This window comes from Narcine bancroftii, chromosome 5 (genome assembly GCF_036971445.1).
Source record: "Narcine bancroftii isolate sNarBan1 chromosome 5, sNarBan1.hap1, whole genome shotgun sequence".
Lineage (NCBI taxonomy): Eukaryota > Metazoa > Chordata > Chondrichthyes > Torpediniformes > Narcinidae > Narcine > Narcine bancroftii.
Genome location: NC_091473.1, coordinates 137350367 through 137368843, shown reverse-complemented (window position 1 = coordinate 137368843; position 18477 = coordinate 137350367).

Genomic DNA, 18477 nt, shown 5'->3' with positions numbered 1-18477 from the left:
GGGAGTTTGAACTGTTATATTAATCTGTTTCAGGAAGCTCAAGATGTTGTGTTAATCTGATTCAGGGAGTTCACACTGATGTATTATTCTATTTCAGGGAGTTCACGCTGTTGCATTAATTTGTTTCAGGGAGTTCACAATGATGTTTTAATCTGTTTCAGGGAGTTCGCGCCGTTGTATTATTCTATTTCAGGGAGATCACGCTGTTGTATTAATCTGTTTCAGGTAGCTTGCACTGTTGTATTTATCATTTTCAGGGATTTCACACTGTTCTATTAAACTTTTTCAGGGTGCTTGAGCTGTTGTATTAATCTGTTTCATTGAATTTGCGCAGTTGATTAATCTGTTTCAAGGAAATCACACTGTTGTATGAATCTATTTCTGCGAATTCACGCTGTATTTATATCTGTATTAGGGAGTTAACGCTGTTGTATTTATCTGTTTCTGGCAGTTCATGCTGTTGAATTAATCTGTTTCAGGGAGCTCGCGATGTGTTAATTTCTTTCAGGGAGTTCAGACAGATTCTATTAATGTATTTCAGGGAGTTCACACTGTTGTATTATATTGTTTCGAGGAGTTCACGTTGCTGTACTAATCTGTTTCAGGGAGCTCGCGATGTTGTATTAATCTTTATCAGTGAACTCGCACTGTTGTATTAAACTGTTTCAGGGCATTCACGCATTTGTATTAATCTGTTTCAGGGAGATTACGCTGTTGTATTAAACTATTTCAAGGTGTTTGCGCTGTTGTATTAATCTATTTCAGGGAGTTCGCCCTGTTGTATTAATCTGTTTCGATATGTTCACACAGTTGTAATAATCTTTTTGTGGGATTTCACACTGTAGTATTAATCTTTTTCATGGAGTTCACGCTGTTGCATTAATCTGTTTCAGGGAGTTTGAACTGTTATATTAATCTGTTTCAGGAAGCTCACAATGTTGTATTAATCTGATTCAGGGAGTTCACAATGATGTTTTAATCTGTTTCAGGGAGCTTGCGCTGTTGTATTAATCTGTTACATTGAATTTGCGCAGTTGATTAATCTGTTTCATGGAAATCACACTGTTGTATGAATCTATTTCAGCGAAATCACGCTGTTGTTTATGTCTGTTTTAGGGAGTTCAAGCTGTTGTATTTATCTGTTTCTGGGAGTTCACGATGTTGTATTAAACTCTTTCAGGGAGTTCACGTTGTTGAATTAATCTGTTTCAGGGAGTTCACACTGTTGTATTAATCTGTTTCATGGAGTTCACGCAGTTGCATTAATCTGTTAAACGGAGCTGGCGCTTGTAAATTAAACTGTTTCAGGGAGCTCGTGCTGTTGTATTAATCTGTTACAGGGAGTTTGAACTGTTATATTAATCTGTTTCAGGAAGCTCACGATGTTGTATTAATCTGATTCAGGGAGTTCACAATGATGTATTAATCTATTTCAGGGAGTTCACGCTGTTGCATTAATTTGTTTCAGGGAGTTCACAATGATGTTTTAATCTGTTTCAGGGAGTTCGCGCTGTTGAATTAATCTATTTCAGGGAGATCACGCTGTTGTATTATCTGTTTCAGGGAGTTCGTGCTGTTGTATTAATTTATTTCAGGGAGCTCGCGCTGTTGTATTAATCTGTTTCAGGGATTTCGTGCTGTTGTATTAATCTGTTTCAGGGAACTCGCGCTCTTGTATTAATCAGTTTCAGGGAGTTCAAATTGTTGGATTAATCTGTTTCAGGGAGCTCACGATGTTGTATTAATCTGATTCAGGGAGTTCACTCTGATGTATTAATCGATTTCAGGGAGATCACGCTATTGTATTAATCTGTTTCAGGGAGATCGTGAAGTGGTATTAGTCTGTTTCAGGGAGTTCACGCTGTTGTATTAATCTGTTTCAGGGAGATCGTGAAGTGGTATTAGTCTGTTTCAGGGAGTTCACGCTGTTGTATTAATCTGTTTCAGGGACCTCGCGCTGTTCTATTATTCTTATACAGGGAGTTCACGCTGTTGTATTAATCTGTTTCATGGATTTCACTCTGTTTTATTAATCTGTTTCAGGGAGTTCACGCTGTTGTGTTATTCTGTTTGAGGGAGTTCGCGCTGCTGTATTGATCTGTTTCAGGGAGTTTGCGCTGTTGTTTTAATCTGTTTCAGGGAGCTTGCCCTGTTGTATTAATCTGTTTCATACAATTTGCGCAGTTGATTAATCTGTTTCAAGGAAATCACACTTTTGTGTTAATCTATTTCAGGGAATTCACCCTGTTGTTGATATCTGTTTTAGGGAGTTCACGCTGTTGTATTTATCTGTTTCTGTGAGTTCACGCTGTTGTATTAATCTGTTTCAGGGAGCTCGCGATGTTGTGATAAATTTTTTCAGGGAGTTCAGACTGATGTAGTAATGTATTTCAGGGAGTTCACACTGTTGTATTAATTTGTTTCGAAGAGCTCACGTTGCTGTACTAATCTGTTTCAGGGAGCTCGCGCTGTTGCATTAATTCTTTCAGGATGATCACGCTGTTGTATTAATCTGTATCAGGGAGCTCGCGATGTTGTATTAATCTAATTCAGGGAGTTCACACTGATGTATTAATTTGTTTCAGCGAGTTCGCGCAGTTGTATTAAACTATTTTTGGGTGTTCGTGCTGATGTATTAATCTGTTTCAATGTGTTCATAATGTTGTAATAATCTTTTTATGGGAGTTCACACCATTGTATTAATCTATTTCATGGAGTTCACGCTGTTGCATTAATATGTTAAAGGGAGCTGGCGCTTGTGTTTTAAACTGTTTCAGTGAGCTCGTGCTGTTGTATTAATCTGTTACTGGGAGTTTGAGCTGTTATATTAATCTGTTTCAGTGAGCTCACGATGTTGTATTAATCTGATTCAGGGAGTTCACACTGATGTATGAATCTATTTCAGGGAGTTCACGCTGTTGCATTAATTTGTTTCAGGGAGTTCACAATGATGTTTTAATCTGTTTCAGGGAGTTCGCGCCGTTGTATTATTCTATCTCAGGGAGATCACGCTGTTGTATTAATCTTTTTCAATGTGTTCAAACTGTTGTAATAATCTTTTTCTGCGAGTTCACACTGTTGTATTAATCTGTTTCATGGAGTTCACGCAGTTGCATTAATCTGTTAAAGGGAGCTGGCACTTGTGTATTAAACTGTTTCAGGGAGGTCGCGATGTTGTATTAATCTGACTGAGGGAGTTCACACTGATGAATTAATCTATTTCAGGGAGTTCACGCTGTTGCATTAATCTGTTTCAGGGAGTTTGAACTGTTATATTAATCTGTTTCAGGAAGCTCACAATGTTGTATTAATCTGATTCAGGGAGTTCACAATGATGTTTTAATCTGTTTCAGGGAGCTTGCGCTGTTGTATTAATCTGTTACATTGAATTTGCGCAGTTGATTAATCTGTTTCATGGAAATCACACTGTTGTATGAATCTATTTCAGCGAAATCACGCTGTTGTTTATGTCTGTTTTAGGGAGTTCAAGCTGTTGTATTTATCTGTTTCTGGGAGTTCACGATGTTGTATTAAACTCTTTCAGGGAGTTCACGTTGTTGAATTAATCTGTTTCAGGGAGTTCACACTGTTGTATTAATCTGTTTCATGGAGTTCACGCAGTTGCATTAATCTGTTAAACGGAGCTGGCGCTTGTAAATTAAACTGTTTCAGGGAGCTCGTGCTGTTGTATTAATCTGTTACAGGGAGTTTGAACTGTTATATTAATCTGTTTCAGGAAGCTCACGATGTTGTATTAATCTGATTCAGGGAGTTCACAATGATGTATTAATCTATTTCAGGGAGTTCACGCTGTTGCATTAATTTGTTTCAGGGAGTTCACAATGATGTTTTAATCTGTTTCAGGGAGTTCGCGCTGTTGAATTAATCTATTTCAGGGAGATCACGCTGTTGTATTATCTGTTTCAGGGAGTTCGTGCTGTTGTATTAATTTATTTCAGGGAGCTCGCGCTGTTGTATTAATCTGTTTCAGGGATTTCGTGCTGTTGTATTAATCTGTTTCAGGGAACTCGCGCTCTTGTATTAATCAGTTTCAGGGAGTTCAAATTGTTGGATTAATCTGTTTCAGGGAGCTCACGATGTTGTATTAATCTGATTCAGGGAGTTCACTCTGATGTATTAATCGATTTCAGGGAGATCACGCTATTGTATTAATCTGTTTCAGGGAGATCGTGAAGTGGTATTAGTCTGTTTCAGGGAGTTCACGCTGTTGTATTAATCTGTTTCAGGGAGATCGTGAAGTGGTATTAGTCTGTTTCAGGGAGTTCACGCTGTTGTATTAATCTGTTTCAGGGACCTCGCGCTGTTCTATTATTCTTATACAGGGAGTTCACGCTGTTGTATTAATCTGTTTCATGGATTTCACTCTGTTTTATTAATCTGTTTCAGGGAGTTCACGCTGTTGTGTTATTCTGTTTGAGGGAGTTCGCGCTGCTGTATTGATCCGTTTCAGGGAGTTTGCGCTGTTGTATTAATTTGTTTCGAAGAGCTCACGTTGCTGTACTAATCTGTTTCAGGGAGCTCGCGCTGTTGTATTAATTCTTTCAGGATGATCACGCTGTTGTATTAATCTGTATCAGGGAGCTCGCGATGTTGTATTAATCTAATTCAGGGAGTTCACACTGATGTATTAATTTGTTTCAGCGAGTTCGCGCAGTTGTATTAAACTATTTTTGGGTGTTCGTGCTGATGTATTAATCTGTTTCAATGTGTTCATAATGTTGTAATAATCTTTTTATGGGAGTTCACACCATTGTATTAATCTATTTCATGGAGTTCACGCTGTTGCATTAATATGTTAAAGGGAGCTGGCGCTTGTGTTTTAAACTGTTTCAGTGAGCTCGTGCTGTTGTATTAATCTGTTACTGGGAGTTTGAGCTGTTATATTAATCTGTTTCAGTGAGCTCACGATGTTGTATTAATCTGATTCAGGGAGTTCACACTGATGTATGAATCTATTTCAGGGAGTTCACGCTGTTGCATTAATTTGTTTCAGGGAGTTCACAATGATGTTTTAATCTGTTTCAGGGAGTTCGCGCCGTTGTATTATTCTATCTCAGGGAGATCACGCTGTTGTATTAATCTTTTTCAATGTGTTCAAACTGTTGTAATAATCTTTTTCTGCGAGTTCACACTGTTGTATTAATCTGTTTCATGGAGTTCACGCAGTTGCATTAATCTGTTAAAGGGAGCTGGCACTTGTGTATTAAACTGTTTCAGGGAGGTCGCGATGTTGTATTAATCTGACTGAGGGAGTTCACACTGATGAATTAATCTATTTCAGGGAGTTCACGCTGTTGCATTAATTTGTTTCAGGGAGTTCACGCTGTTGCATTAATCTGTTACAGGGAGTTCGAGCTGCTATATTAATCTGTTTCAGGGAGCTCGCGATGTTGTATTAATCACATTGAGGGAGTTCACACTGATGAATTAATCTGTTTCAGGGAGATCATGCTGTTGTATCAATCTGTTTCAGGGAGTTCACGCTGTTGTATTAATGTGTTTCAGGGAGCTCGCGAAGTGTCATTAGTCTGTTTCACGGAGTTCACGCTGTTCTATTATACTTTTTCAGTGAGCTCGCGATGTTGCATTTATCTGATTCAGCGAGTTCACACTGATGTATTAATCTATTTCAAGGAGTTCACGCTATTGTATTAATTTGCTTCAGGGAGTTCACAATGATGTTTTAATCTGTTTCAGGGAGTTTGCGCTGTTGTATTAGTCTATTTCAGGTATATCACGCAGTTGTATTAAACTATTTCAGGGTGTTCGTGCTGTTGTATTCACCTGCTTCAAGGAGTTTACACTGTTGTAATAATCTTTTACAGGCAGTTCCCGGTGTTGTATTAATCTGTTTCAGGGAGTTCACGCTGCTTTCTTGATCTGTTTCAGGGAGTTCACGCTGTTGTATTTATCTGTTTCTGGGAGTTCACACTGTTTTTTTAATCTGTTTCAGGGAGCTCACGCTGTTCTATTAATCTGTTTAACGTAGTTCACACTGTTGTATTGATCCCTTTTATGGAGTTCACGCTGTTGTATTAATCTGTTTCAGGGAGCTCGCGATGTTGTGATAAATTGTTTCAGGGAGTTCAGACTGAAGTATTAATGTATTTCAGAGAGTTCACACTGTTGTATTAATTTGTTTCGAAGAGCTCACGTTGCTGTACTAATCTGTTTCAGGGAGCTCGCGCTGTTGTATTAATCTCTTTCATGATGAACACACTGTGGTATTAATCTGTTTCAGGGAGCTCGCGATGTTGTATTAATCTGATTCAGGGAGTTCACACTGATGTATTAATCTGATTCAGGGAGTTCACACTGATGTATGAATCTATTTCAGGGAGTTCACGCTGTTGCATTAATTTGTTTCAGGGAGTTCACAATGATGTTTTAATCTGTTTCAGGGAGTTCGCGCCGTTGTATTATTCTATTTCAGGGAGATCACGCTGTTGTATTAATCTGTTTCAGGGAGTTCACGCTGTTGTATTAATCTTTTTCAATGTGTTCAAACTGTTGTAATAATCTTTTTCTGCGAGTTCACACTGTTGTATTAATCTGTTTCATGGAGTTCACACAGTTGCATTAATCTGTTAAAGGGAGCTGGCACTTGTGTATTAAACTGTTTCAGGGAGGTCGCCATGTTGTATTAATCTGACTGAGGGAGTTCACACTGATGAATTAATCTATTTCAGGGAGTTCACGCAGTTGCATTAATTTGTTTCAGGAAGTTCACGCTGTTGCATTAATCTGTTACAGGGAGTTCGAGCTGTTAAATTAATCTGTTTCAGGGAGCTCGCGATGCTGTATTAATCTCATTGAGGGAGTTCACACTGATGAATTAATCTGTTTCAGGGAGATCACGCTGTTGCATCAATCTGTTTCAGGGAGTTCACGCTGTTGTATTAATCTGTTTCAGGGAGCTCGCAAAGTGTCATTAGTCTGTTTCAGGGAGTTCACGCTGTTCTATTATACTGTTTCAGTGAGCTCGCGATGTTGCATTTATCTGATTCAGCGAGTTCACACTGATGTATTAATCTATTTCAAGGAGTTCACGCTATTGTATTAATTTGCTTCAGGGAGTTCACAATGATGTTTTAATCTGTTTCAGGGAGTTTGCGCTGTTGTATTAGTCTATTTCAGGTAGATCACGCAGTTGTATTAAACTATTTCAGGGTGTTCGTGCTGTTGTATTCACCTGCTTCAAGGAGTTTACACTGTTGTAATAAACTTTTACAGGCAGTTCCCGGTGTTGTATTAATCTGTTTCAGGGCGTTCACGCTGCTTTCTTGATCTGTTTCAGGGAGTTCACGCTGTTGTATTTATCTGTTTCTGGGAGTTCACGCTGTTTTTTAAATCTGTTTCAGGGAGCTCACGCTGTTCTATTAATCTGTTTAACGTAGTTCACACTGTTGTATTGATCCCTTTTATGGAGTTCACGCTGTTGTATTATTCTCTTTCTAGGAGTTCACACTGTTGGATTAATCTGTTTCAGGGAATTTGCGCTGTTGTAATAATCTGTTTCAAGTAGTTTACGCTGTTGTATTAAACTAATTTAGGGAGTTTGCGATTTAGGATTAATCTGTATCAGGTTGTTCGCGCTGTTGAAATAATCTGTTTCAGGGAGTCACGCTGTTGTATTAATGTCTTTAAGGGAGTTCACGCATTTCTATTAATCTGTTTCAGTGAGCTCGCGATGTTGTATTAATCTGATTCTGGGAATTTACACTGACGTATTCATCTATTTCAGGCAGTTCGCGCAGTTTTATTAAACTATTTCAGGGAGTTCACGCAGTTGCATTAATTTGTTTCAGGGAGTTCACGCTGTTGCATTAATCTGTTACAGGGAGTTCGAGCTGTTATATTAATCTGTTTCAGGGAGCTCGCGATGTTGTATTAATCTCATTGAGGGAGTTCACACTGATGAATTAATCTGTTTCAGGGAGATCACGCTGTTGTATCAATCTGTTTCAGGGAGTTCACGCTGTTGTATTAATCTGTTTCAGGGAGCTCGCGAAGTGTCATTAGTCTGTTTCAGGGAGTTCACGCTGTTCTATTATACTGTTTCAGTGAGCTCGCGATGTTGCATTTATCTGATTCAGCGAGTTCACACTGATGTATTAATCTATTTCAAGGAGTTCACGCTATTGTATTAATTTGCTTCAGGGAGTTCACAATGATGTTTTAATCTGTTTCAGGGAGTTTGCGCTGTTGTATTAGTCTATTTCAGGTAGATCACGCAGTTGTATTAAACTATTTCAGGTTGTTCCTGCTGTTGTATTCACCTGCTTCAAGGAGTTTACACTGTTGTAATAATCTTTTACAGGCAGTTCCCGGTGTTGTATTAATCTGTTTCAGGGAGTTCACGTTGCTTTCTTGATCTGTTTCAGGGAGTTCACGCTGTTGTATTTATCTGTTTCTGAGAGTTCACGCTGTTTTTTTAATCTGTTTCAGGGAGCTCACGCTGTTCTATTAATCTGTTTAACGTAGTTGACACTGTTGTATTGATCCCTTTTATGGAGTTCACGCTGTTGTATTAATCTGTTTCAGGGAGCTCGCGATGTTGTGATAAATTGTTTCAGGGAGTTCAGACTGATGTATTAATGTATTTCAGAGAGTTCACACTGTTGTATTAATTTGTTTCGAAGAGCTCACGTTGCTGTACTAATCTGTTTCAGGGAGCTCGCGCTGTTGTATTAATCTCTTTCAGGATGATCACGCTGTTGTATTAATCTGTTTCAGTGAGCTCGCGATGTATTAATCTGATTCAGGGAGTTCACACTGATGTATTAATCTAATTGAGGGAGTTCACACTGATGTATTAATTTGTTTCAGCGAGTTCGCACAGTTGTATTAAACTATTTTTGGGTGTTCGTGCTGTTGTATCAATCTGTTTCAATGTGTTCATACTGTTGTAATAATCTTTTTGTGGGAGTTCACACCGTTGTATTAATCTATTTCATGGAGTTCACGCTGTTGCACTAATATGTTAAAGGGAGCTGGCGCTTGTGTATTAAACTGTTTCAGTGAGCTCGTGCTGTTGTATTAATCTGCTACAGGGAGTTTGAGCTGTTATATTAATCTGTTTCAGTGACCTCACGATGTTGTATTAATCTGATTCAGGGAGTTCACACTGATGTATGAATCTATTTCAGGGAGATCACGCTGTTGTATTAATCTATTTCAGGGAGCTCGCGCTGTTGTATTAATCTGTTTCAGGTATTTCGTGCTGTTGTATTAATCTGTTTCAGGGAACTCGCGCTGTTGTATTAATCTGTTTCAGGGAGTTCAAATTGTTGTATTAATCTGTTTCAGGGAGCTCACGATGTTGTATTAATCTGATTCAGGGAGTTCACTCTGATGTATTAATCGATTTCAGGGAGATCACGCTGTTGCATTAATCTTTTACAGGGAGCTCACGAAGTGGTATTAGGCTGTTTCAGGGCGTTCACGCTCATGTATTAATCTGTGACATTGAATTTGCGCAGTTGATTAATCTGTTTCAAAGAAATCACACTGTTGTATGAATCTATTTCAGCGAATTCACGCTGTTTATGTCTGTTTTAGGGAGTTCACGCTGTTGTATTTTTCTGTTTCTGGGAGTTCACGATGTTGTATTAAACTCTTTCAGGGAGTTCACGTTGTTGAATTAATCAGTTTCAGGGAGTTCACACTGTTGTATTAATCTGTTTCATGGAGTCCACGCAGTTGCATTAATCTGTTAAAGGGAGCTGGGGCTTGTGCATTAAACTGTTTCAGTGAGCTCGTGCCGTTGTATTAATCTGTTACAGGGAGTTTGAACTGTTATATTAATCTGTTTCAGGAAGCTCACGATGTTGTATTAATCTGATTCAGGGAGTTCACACTGATGTATTAATCTATTTCAGGGAGTTCACGCTGTTGCATTCATTTGTTTCAGGGAGTTCACAATGATGATTTAATCTGTTTCAGGGAGTTCGCGCTGTTGAATTAATCTATTTCAGGGAGATCACGCTGTTGTATTAATCTGTTTCAGGGAGTTCGTGCTGTTGTATTAATCTATTTCAGGGAGCTCGCGCTGTTGTATTAATCTGTTTCAGGGATTTCGTGCTGTTGTATTAATCTGTTTCAGGGAACTCGCGCTGTTGTATTAATCTGTTTCAGGGAGTTCAAATTGTTGTATTAATCTGTTTCAGGGAGCTCACGATGTTGTACTAATCTGATTCAGGGAGTTCACTCTGATGTATTAATCGATTTCAGGGAGATCACGCTATTGTATTAATCTGTTTCAGGGAGATCGTGAAGTGGTATTAGTCTGTTTCAGGGAGTTCACGCTGATGTATTAATCTGTTTCAGGGACCTCGCGCTGTTCTATTATTCTTTTACAGGGAGTTCACGCTGTTGTATTAATCTGTTTCATGGAGTTCACTCTGTTTTATGAATCTGTTTCAGGGACTTCACGCTGTTTTGTTAATCTGTTTGAGGGAGTTCGCGCTGCTGTATTGATCATTTTCAGGGAGTTTGCGCTGTTGTTTTAATCTGTTTCAGGGAGCTTGCCCTGTTGTATTAATCTGTTTCATAGAATTTGCGCAGTTGATTAATCTGTTTCAAGGAAATCACACTTTTGTGTTAATCTATTTCAGGAAATTCACGCTGTTGTTGATATCTGTTTTAGGGAGTTCACGCTGTTGTATTTATCTGTTTCTGGGAGTTCACGCTGTTGTATTAATCTGTTTCAGGGAGCTCGCGATGTTGTGATAAATTGTTTCAGGGAGTTCAGACTGATGTATTAATGTATTTCAGAGAGTTCACACTGTTGTATTAATTTGTTTCGAAGAGCTCACGTTGCTGTACTAATCTGTTTCAGGGAGCTCGCGCTGTTGTATTAATCTCTTTCAGGATGATTACGCTGTTGTATTAATCTGTTTCAGTGAGCTCGCGATGTATTAATCTGATTCAGGGAGTTCACACTGATGTATTAATCTAATTGAGGGAGTTCACACTGATGTATTAATTTGTTTCAGCGAGTTCGCACAGTTGTATTAAACTATTTTTGGGTGTTCGTGCTGTTGTATCAATCTGTTTCAATGTGTTCATACTGTTGTAATAATCTTTTTGTGGGAGTTCACACCGTTGTATTAATCTATTTCATGGAGTTCACGCTGTTGCACTAATATGTTAAAGGGAGCTGGCGCTTGTGTATTAAACTGTTTCAGTGAGCTCGTGCTGTTGTATTAATCTGCTACAGGGAGTTTGAGCTGTTATATTAATCTGTTTCAGTGACCTCACGATGTTGTATTAATCTGATTCAGGGAGTTCACACTGATGTATGAATCTATTTCAGGGAGTTCACGCTGTTGCATTAATTTGTTTCAGGGAGTTCACAATGATGTTTTAATCTGTTTCAGGGAGTTTGCGCTGTTGTATTAGTCTATTTCAGGTAGATCACGCAGTTGTATTAAACTATTTCTGGTTGTTCCTGCTGTTGTATTCACCGGCTTCAAGGAGTTTACACTGTTGTAATAATCTTTTACAGGCAGTTCCCGGTGTTGTATTAATCTGTTTCAGGGAGTTCACGCTGCTTTCTTGATCTGTTTCAGGGAGTTCACGCTGTTGTATTTATCTGTTTCTGGGAGTTCACGCTGTTTTTTTAATCTGTTTCAGGGAGCTCACGCTGTTCTATTAATCTGTTTAACGTAGTTGACACTGTTGTATTGATCCCTTTTATGGAGTTCACGCTGTTGTATTAATCTGTTTCAGGGAGCTCGCGATGTTGTGATAAATTGTTTCAGGGAGTTCAGACTGATGTATTAATGTATTTCAGAGAGTTCACACTGTTGTATTAATTTGTTTTGAAGAGCTCACGTTGCTGTACTAATCTGTTTCAGGGAGCTCGCGCTGTTGTAATAATCTCTTTCAGGATGATCACGCTGTTGTATTAATCTGTTTCAGGGAGCACGCGATGTTGTATTAATCTGATTCAGGGAGTTCACACTGATGTATTAATCTAATTGAGGGAGTTCACACTGATGTATTAATTTGTTTCAGCGAGTTCGCGCAGTTGTATTAAACTATTTTTGTGTGTTCGTGCTATTGTATTAATCAGTTTCAATGTGTTCATACTGTTGTAATAATCTTTTTGTGGGAGTTCACACCGTTGTATTAATCTATTTCATGGAGTTCACGCTGTTGCATTAATATGTTAAAGGAAGCTGGCGCTTGTGTATTAAACTGTTTCAGTGAGCTCGTGCTGTTGTATTAATCTGTTACAGGGAGTTTGAGCTGTTATATTAATCTGTTTCAGTGAGCTCACGATGTTGTATTAATCTGATTCAGGGAGTTCACACTGATGTATGAATCTATTTCAGGGAGTTCACGCTGTTGCATTAATTTGTTTCAGGGAGTTCACAATGATGTTTTAATCTGTTTCAGGGAGCTTGCGCTTTTGTATTAATCTGTTTCATTGAATTTGCGCAGTTGATTAATCTGTTTCAAGGAAATCACACTGTTGTATGAATCTATTTCAGCGAATTCACGCTGTTTTTATATCTGTATTAGGGAGTTAACGCTGTTGTATTTATCTGTTTCTGGGAGTTCACGCTGTTGAATTAATCTGTTTCAGGGAGCTCGCGATGTGTTAATTTCTTTCAGGGAGTTCAGACAGATTCTATTAATGTATTTCAGGGAGTTCACACTGTTGTATTAATTTGTTTCGAGGAGTTCACGTTGCTGTACTAATCTGTTTCAGGGAGCTCGCGATGTTGTATTAATCTTTTTCAGTGAACTCGCACTGTTGTATTAAACTGTTTCTGGGCATTCACGCATTTATATTAAATTATTTCAAGGTGTTTGCGCTGTTGTATTAATCTATTTCAGGGAGTTCGCCCTGTTGTATTAATCTGTTTCGATATGTTCACACAGTTGTAATAATCTTTTTGTGGGATTTCACACTGTAGTATTAATCTGTTTCATGGAGTTCACGCTGTTGCATTAAATGTTAAAGGGAGATGGCATTTGTGTATTAAACTGTTTCAGGGAGTTCGTGCTGTTGTATTAATCTGTTACAGGGAGTTTGAACTGTTATATTAATCTGTTTCAGGAAGCTCACGATGTTGTATTAATCTGATTCGGGGAGTTCACACTGATGTATTAATCTATTTCAGGGAGTTCACGCTGTTGCATTATTTTGTTTCAGGGAGTTCACAATGATGTTTTAATCTGTTTCAGGGAGTTCGCGCTGTTGAATTAATCTATTTCAGGGAGATCACGCTGTTGTATTAATCTGTTTCAAGGCGTTCACGCTATTGTATTAATTTGCTTCAGGGAGTTCACAATGATGTTTTAATCTGTTTCAGGGAGTTTGCGCTGTTGTATTAGTCTATTTCAGGTAGATCACGCAGTTGTATTAAACTATTTCAGGTTGTTCCTGCTGTTGTATTCACCTGCTTCAAGGATTTTACACTGTTGTAATAATCTTTTACAGGCAGTTCCCGGTGTTGTATTAATCTGTTTCAGGGAGTTCACGCTGCTTTCTTGATCTGTTTCAGGGAGTTCACGCTGTTGTATTTATCTGTTTCTGGGAGTTCACGCTGTTTTTTTAATCTGTTTCAGGGAGCTCACGCTGTTCTATTAATCTTTTTAACGTAGTTCACACTGTTGTATTGATCCATTTTATGGAGTTCACGCTGTTGTATTATTCTCTTTCTAGGTGTTCACACTGTTGGATTAATCTGTTTCAGGGAATTTGCGCTGTTGTAATAATATGTTTCAAGTAGTTTACGCTGTTGTATTAAACTATTTTAGGGAGTTTGCGATTTAGGATTAATCTGTATCAGGTTGTTCGCGCTGTTGAAGTAATCTGTTTCAGGGAGTCACGCTGTTGAATTAATCTCTTTAAGGGAGTTCACGCATTTCTATTAATCTGTTTCAGTGAGCTCGCGATGTTGTATTAATCTGATTCTGGGAATTCACACTGATGTATTCATCTATTTCAGGCAGTTCGCGCAGTTTTATTAAACTATTTCAGGGTGTTCGCGCTGTTGTATTAAACAATTCAGAGTGTTCGCGCTGTTGTATTAAACTATTTCAGGGTGTTTGCGCTGTTGTATGGATATGTTTCAATGTGTTCACATTGTTGTAATAATCTTTTTGTGGGATTTCACACTGTAGTATTAATCTGTTTCATAGAGTTCACGCTGTTGCATTAATCTGTTAAAGGGAGCTGGCGTTTGTGTATAAAACTGTTTCAGGGAGCTCGTGCTATTGTATTAATCTGTTTCAGGGAGTTTGTGCTGTTGTATTAAACTGTTTCAGGGAGCTCATGCTGTTGTATTAATCTGTTTCAGGGAGTTCGCGATGTTATATTAATCTGTTTCAGGGAGTTCCTGCTGTTGTATTAATCAGTTTCAGGGAGCCAACGCTGTTGTATAAATCAGTTTCAGGGAGTTCATGCTGTTGTATTAATGTGTTTCAGAGAACACATGGTGTTGTATTAATCTGTTTCAGGGATTTCACACTGTTCTATTAAACTGTTTCAGGGAGCTCGCGATGTTGTATTATTCTGTTTGAGGGAGTTTGCTCTGCTGTATTGATCTGTTTCAGGGAGTTCGCGCTGTTGTTTTAATCTGTTTCAGGGAGCTTGCGCTGTTGTATTAATCTGTTTCATTGAATTTGCGCAGTTGATTAATCTGTTTCAAGGAAATCACACTGTTGTATGAATCTATTTCAGCGAATTCACACTGTTTTTATATCTGTATTAGGGAGTTAACGCTGTTGTATTTATCTGTTTCTGGGAGTTCATGCTGTTGAATTGATCTGTTTCAGGGAGCTCGCGATGTGTTAATTTCTTTCAGGGAGTTCAGACAGATTCTATTAATGTATTTCAGGGAGTTCACACTGTTGTATTAATTTGTTTCGAGGAGTTCACGTTGCTGTACTAATCTGTTTCAGGGAGCTCGCGATGTTGTATTAATCTTTTTCAGTGAACTCGCACTGTTGTATTAAACTGTTTCTGGGCATTCACGCATTTATATTAAATTATTTCAAGGTGTTTGCGCTGTTGTATTAATCTATTTCAGGGAGTTCGCCCTGTTGTATTAATCTGTTTCGATATGTTCACACAGTTGTAATAATCTTTTTGTGGGATTTCACACTGTAGTATTAATCTGTTTCATGGAGTTCACGCTGTTGCATTAAATGTTAAAGGGAGATGGCATTTGTGTATTAAACTGTTTCAGGGAGTTCGTGCTGTTGTATTAATCTGTTACAGGGAGTTTGAACTGTTATATTAATCTGTTTCAGGAAGCTCACGATGTTGTATTAATCTGATTCGGGGAGTTCACACTGATGTATTAATCTATTTCAGGGAGTTCACGCTGTTGCATTATTTTGTTTCAGGGAGTTCACAATGATGTTTTAATCTGTTTCAGGGAGTTCGCGCTGTTGAATTAATCTATTTCAGGGAGATCACGCTGTTGTATTAATCTGTTTCAAGGCGTTCACGCTGTTGCATTAATCTTTTACAGGGAGCTCGCGATGTGGTATTAGGCTGTTTCAGGGCGTTCACGCTCATGTATTAATCTGTGACATTGAATTTGCGCAGTTGATTAATCTGTTTCAAAGAAATCACACTGTTGTATGAATCTATTTCAGCGAATTCACGCTGTTTATGTCTGTTTTAGGGAGTTCACGCTGTTGTATTTTTCTGTTCTGGGAGTTCACGATGTTGTATTAAACTCGTTCAGGGAGTTCACGTTGTTGAATTAATCTGTTTCAGGGAGTTCACACTGTTGTATTAATCTAATTGAGGGAGTTCACACTGATGTATTAATTTGTTTCAGCGAGTTCGCACAGTTGTATTAAACTATTTTTGGGTGTTCGTGCTGTTGTATCAATCTGTTTCAATGTGTTCATACTGTTGTAATAATCTTTTTGTGGGAGTTCACACCGTTGTATTAATCTATTTCATGGAGTTCACGCTGTTGCACTAATATGTTAAAGGGAGCTGGCGCTTGTGTATTAAACTGTTTCAGTGAGCTCGTGCTGTTGTATTAATCTGCTACAGGGAGTTTGAGCTGTTATATTAATCTGTTTCAGTGACCTCACGATGTTGTATTAATCTGATTCAGGGAGTTCACACTGATGTATGAATCTATTTCAGGGAGTTAACGCTGTTGCATTAATTTGTTTCAGGGAGTTCACAATGATGTTTTAATCTGTTTCAGGGAGTTCGTGCCGTTGTATTATTCTATTTCAGGGAGATCACGCTGTTGTATTAATCTGTTTCAGGGAGCTCGCGATGTTGTATTAATCTCATTGAGGGAGTTCACACTGATGAATTAATCTGTTTCAGGGAGTTCACGCTGTTGTATTAATCTGTTTCAGGGAGCTCGCAAAGTGTCATTAGTCTGTTTCAGGGAGTTCACGCTGTTCTATTATACTGTTTCAGTGAGCTCGCGATGTTGCATTTATCTGATTCAGCGAGTTCACACTGATGTATTAATCTATTTCAAGGAGTTCACGCTATTGTATTAATTTGCTTCAGGGAGTTCACAATGATGTTTTAATCTGTTTCAGGGAGTTTGCGCTGTTGTATTAGTCTATTTCAGGTAGATCACGCAGTTGTATTAAACTATTTCAGGTTGTTCCTGCTGTTGTATTCACCTGCTTCAAGGATTTTACACTGTTGTAATAATCTTTTACAGGCAGTTCCCGGTGTTGTATTCATCTGTTTCAGGGAGTTCACGCTGCTTTCTTGATCTGTTTCAGGGAGTTCACGCTGTTGTATTTATCTGTTTCTGGGAGTTCACGCTGTTTTTTTAATCTGTTTCAGGGAGCTCACGCTGTTCTATTAATCTTTTTAACGTAGTTCACACTGTTGTATTGATCCATTTTATGGAGTTCACGCTGTTGTATTATTCTCTTTCTAGGTGTTCACACTGTTGGATTAATCTGTTTCAGGGAATTTGCGCTGTTGTAATAATATGTTTCAAGTAGTTTACGCTGTTGTATTAAACTATTTTAGGGAGTTTGCGATTTAGGATTAATCTGTATCAGGTTGTTCGCGCTGTTGAAATAATCTGTTTCAGGGAGTCACGCTGTTGAATTAATCTCTTTAAGGGAGTTCACGCATTTCTATTAATCTGTTTCAGTGAGCTCGCGATGTTGTATTAATCTGATTCTGGGAATTCACACTGATGTATTCATCTATTTCAGGCAGTTCGCGCAGTTTTATTAAACTATTTCAGGGTGTTCGCGCTGTTGTATTAAACAATTCAGAGTGTTCGCGCTGTTGTATTAAACTATTTCAGGGTGTTTGTGCTGTTGTATGGATATGTTTCAATGTGTTCACATTGTTGTAATAATCTTTTTGTGGGATTTCACACTGTAGTATTAATCTGTTTCATAGAGTTCACGCTGTTGCATTAATCTGTTAAAGGGAGCTGGCGTTTGTGTATAAAACTGTTTCAGGGAGCTCGTGCTATTGTATTAATCTGTTTCAGGGAGTTTGTGCTGTTGTATTAAACTGTTTCAGGGAGCTCATGCTGTTGTATTAATCTGTTTCAGGGAGTTCGCGATGTTATATTAATCTGTTTCAGGGAGTTCCTGCTGTTGTATTAATCAGTTTCAGGGAGCCAACGCTGTTGTATAAATCAGTTTCAGGGAGTTCATGCTGTTGTATTAATGTGTTTCAGAGAACACATGGTGTTGTATTAATCTGTTTCAGGGATTTCACACTGTTCTATTAAACTGTTTCAGGGAGCTCGCGATGTTGTATTATTCTGTTTGAGGGAGTTTGCTCTGCTGTATTGATCTGTTTCAGGGAGTTCGCGCTGTTGTTTTAATCTGTTTCAGGGAGCTTGCGCTGTTGTATTAATCTGTTTCATTGAATTTGCGCAGTTGATTAATCTGTTTCAAGGAAATCACACTGTTGTATGAATCTATTTCAGCGAATTCACGCTGTTTTTATATCTGTATTAGGGAGTTAACGCTGTTGTATTTATCTGTTTCTGGGAGTTCACGCTGTTGAATTGATCTGTTTCAGGGAGCTCGCGATGTGTTAATTTCTTTCAGGGAGTTCAGACAGATTCTATTAATGTATTTCAGGGAGTTCACACTGTTGTATTAATTTGTTTCGAGGAGTTCACGTTGCTGTACTAATCTGTTTCAGGGAGCTCGCGATGTTGTATTAATCTTTTTCAGTGAACTCGCACTGTTGTATTAAACTGTTTCTGGGCATTCACGCATTTATATTAAATTATTTCAAGGTGTTTGCGCTGTTGTATTAATCTATTTCAGGGAGTTCGCCCTGTTGTATTAATCTGTTTCGATATGTTCACACAGTTGTAATAATCTTTTTGTGGGATTTCACACTGTAGTATTAATCTGTTTCATGGAGTTCACGCTGTTGCATTAAATGTTAAAGGGAGATGGCATTTGTGTATTAAACTGTTTCAGGGAGTTCGTGCTGTTGTATTAATCTGT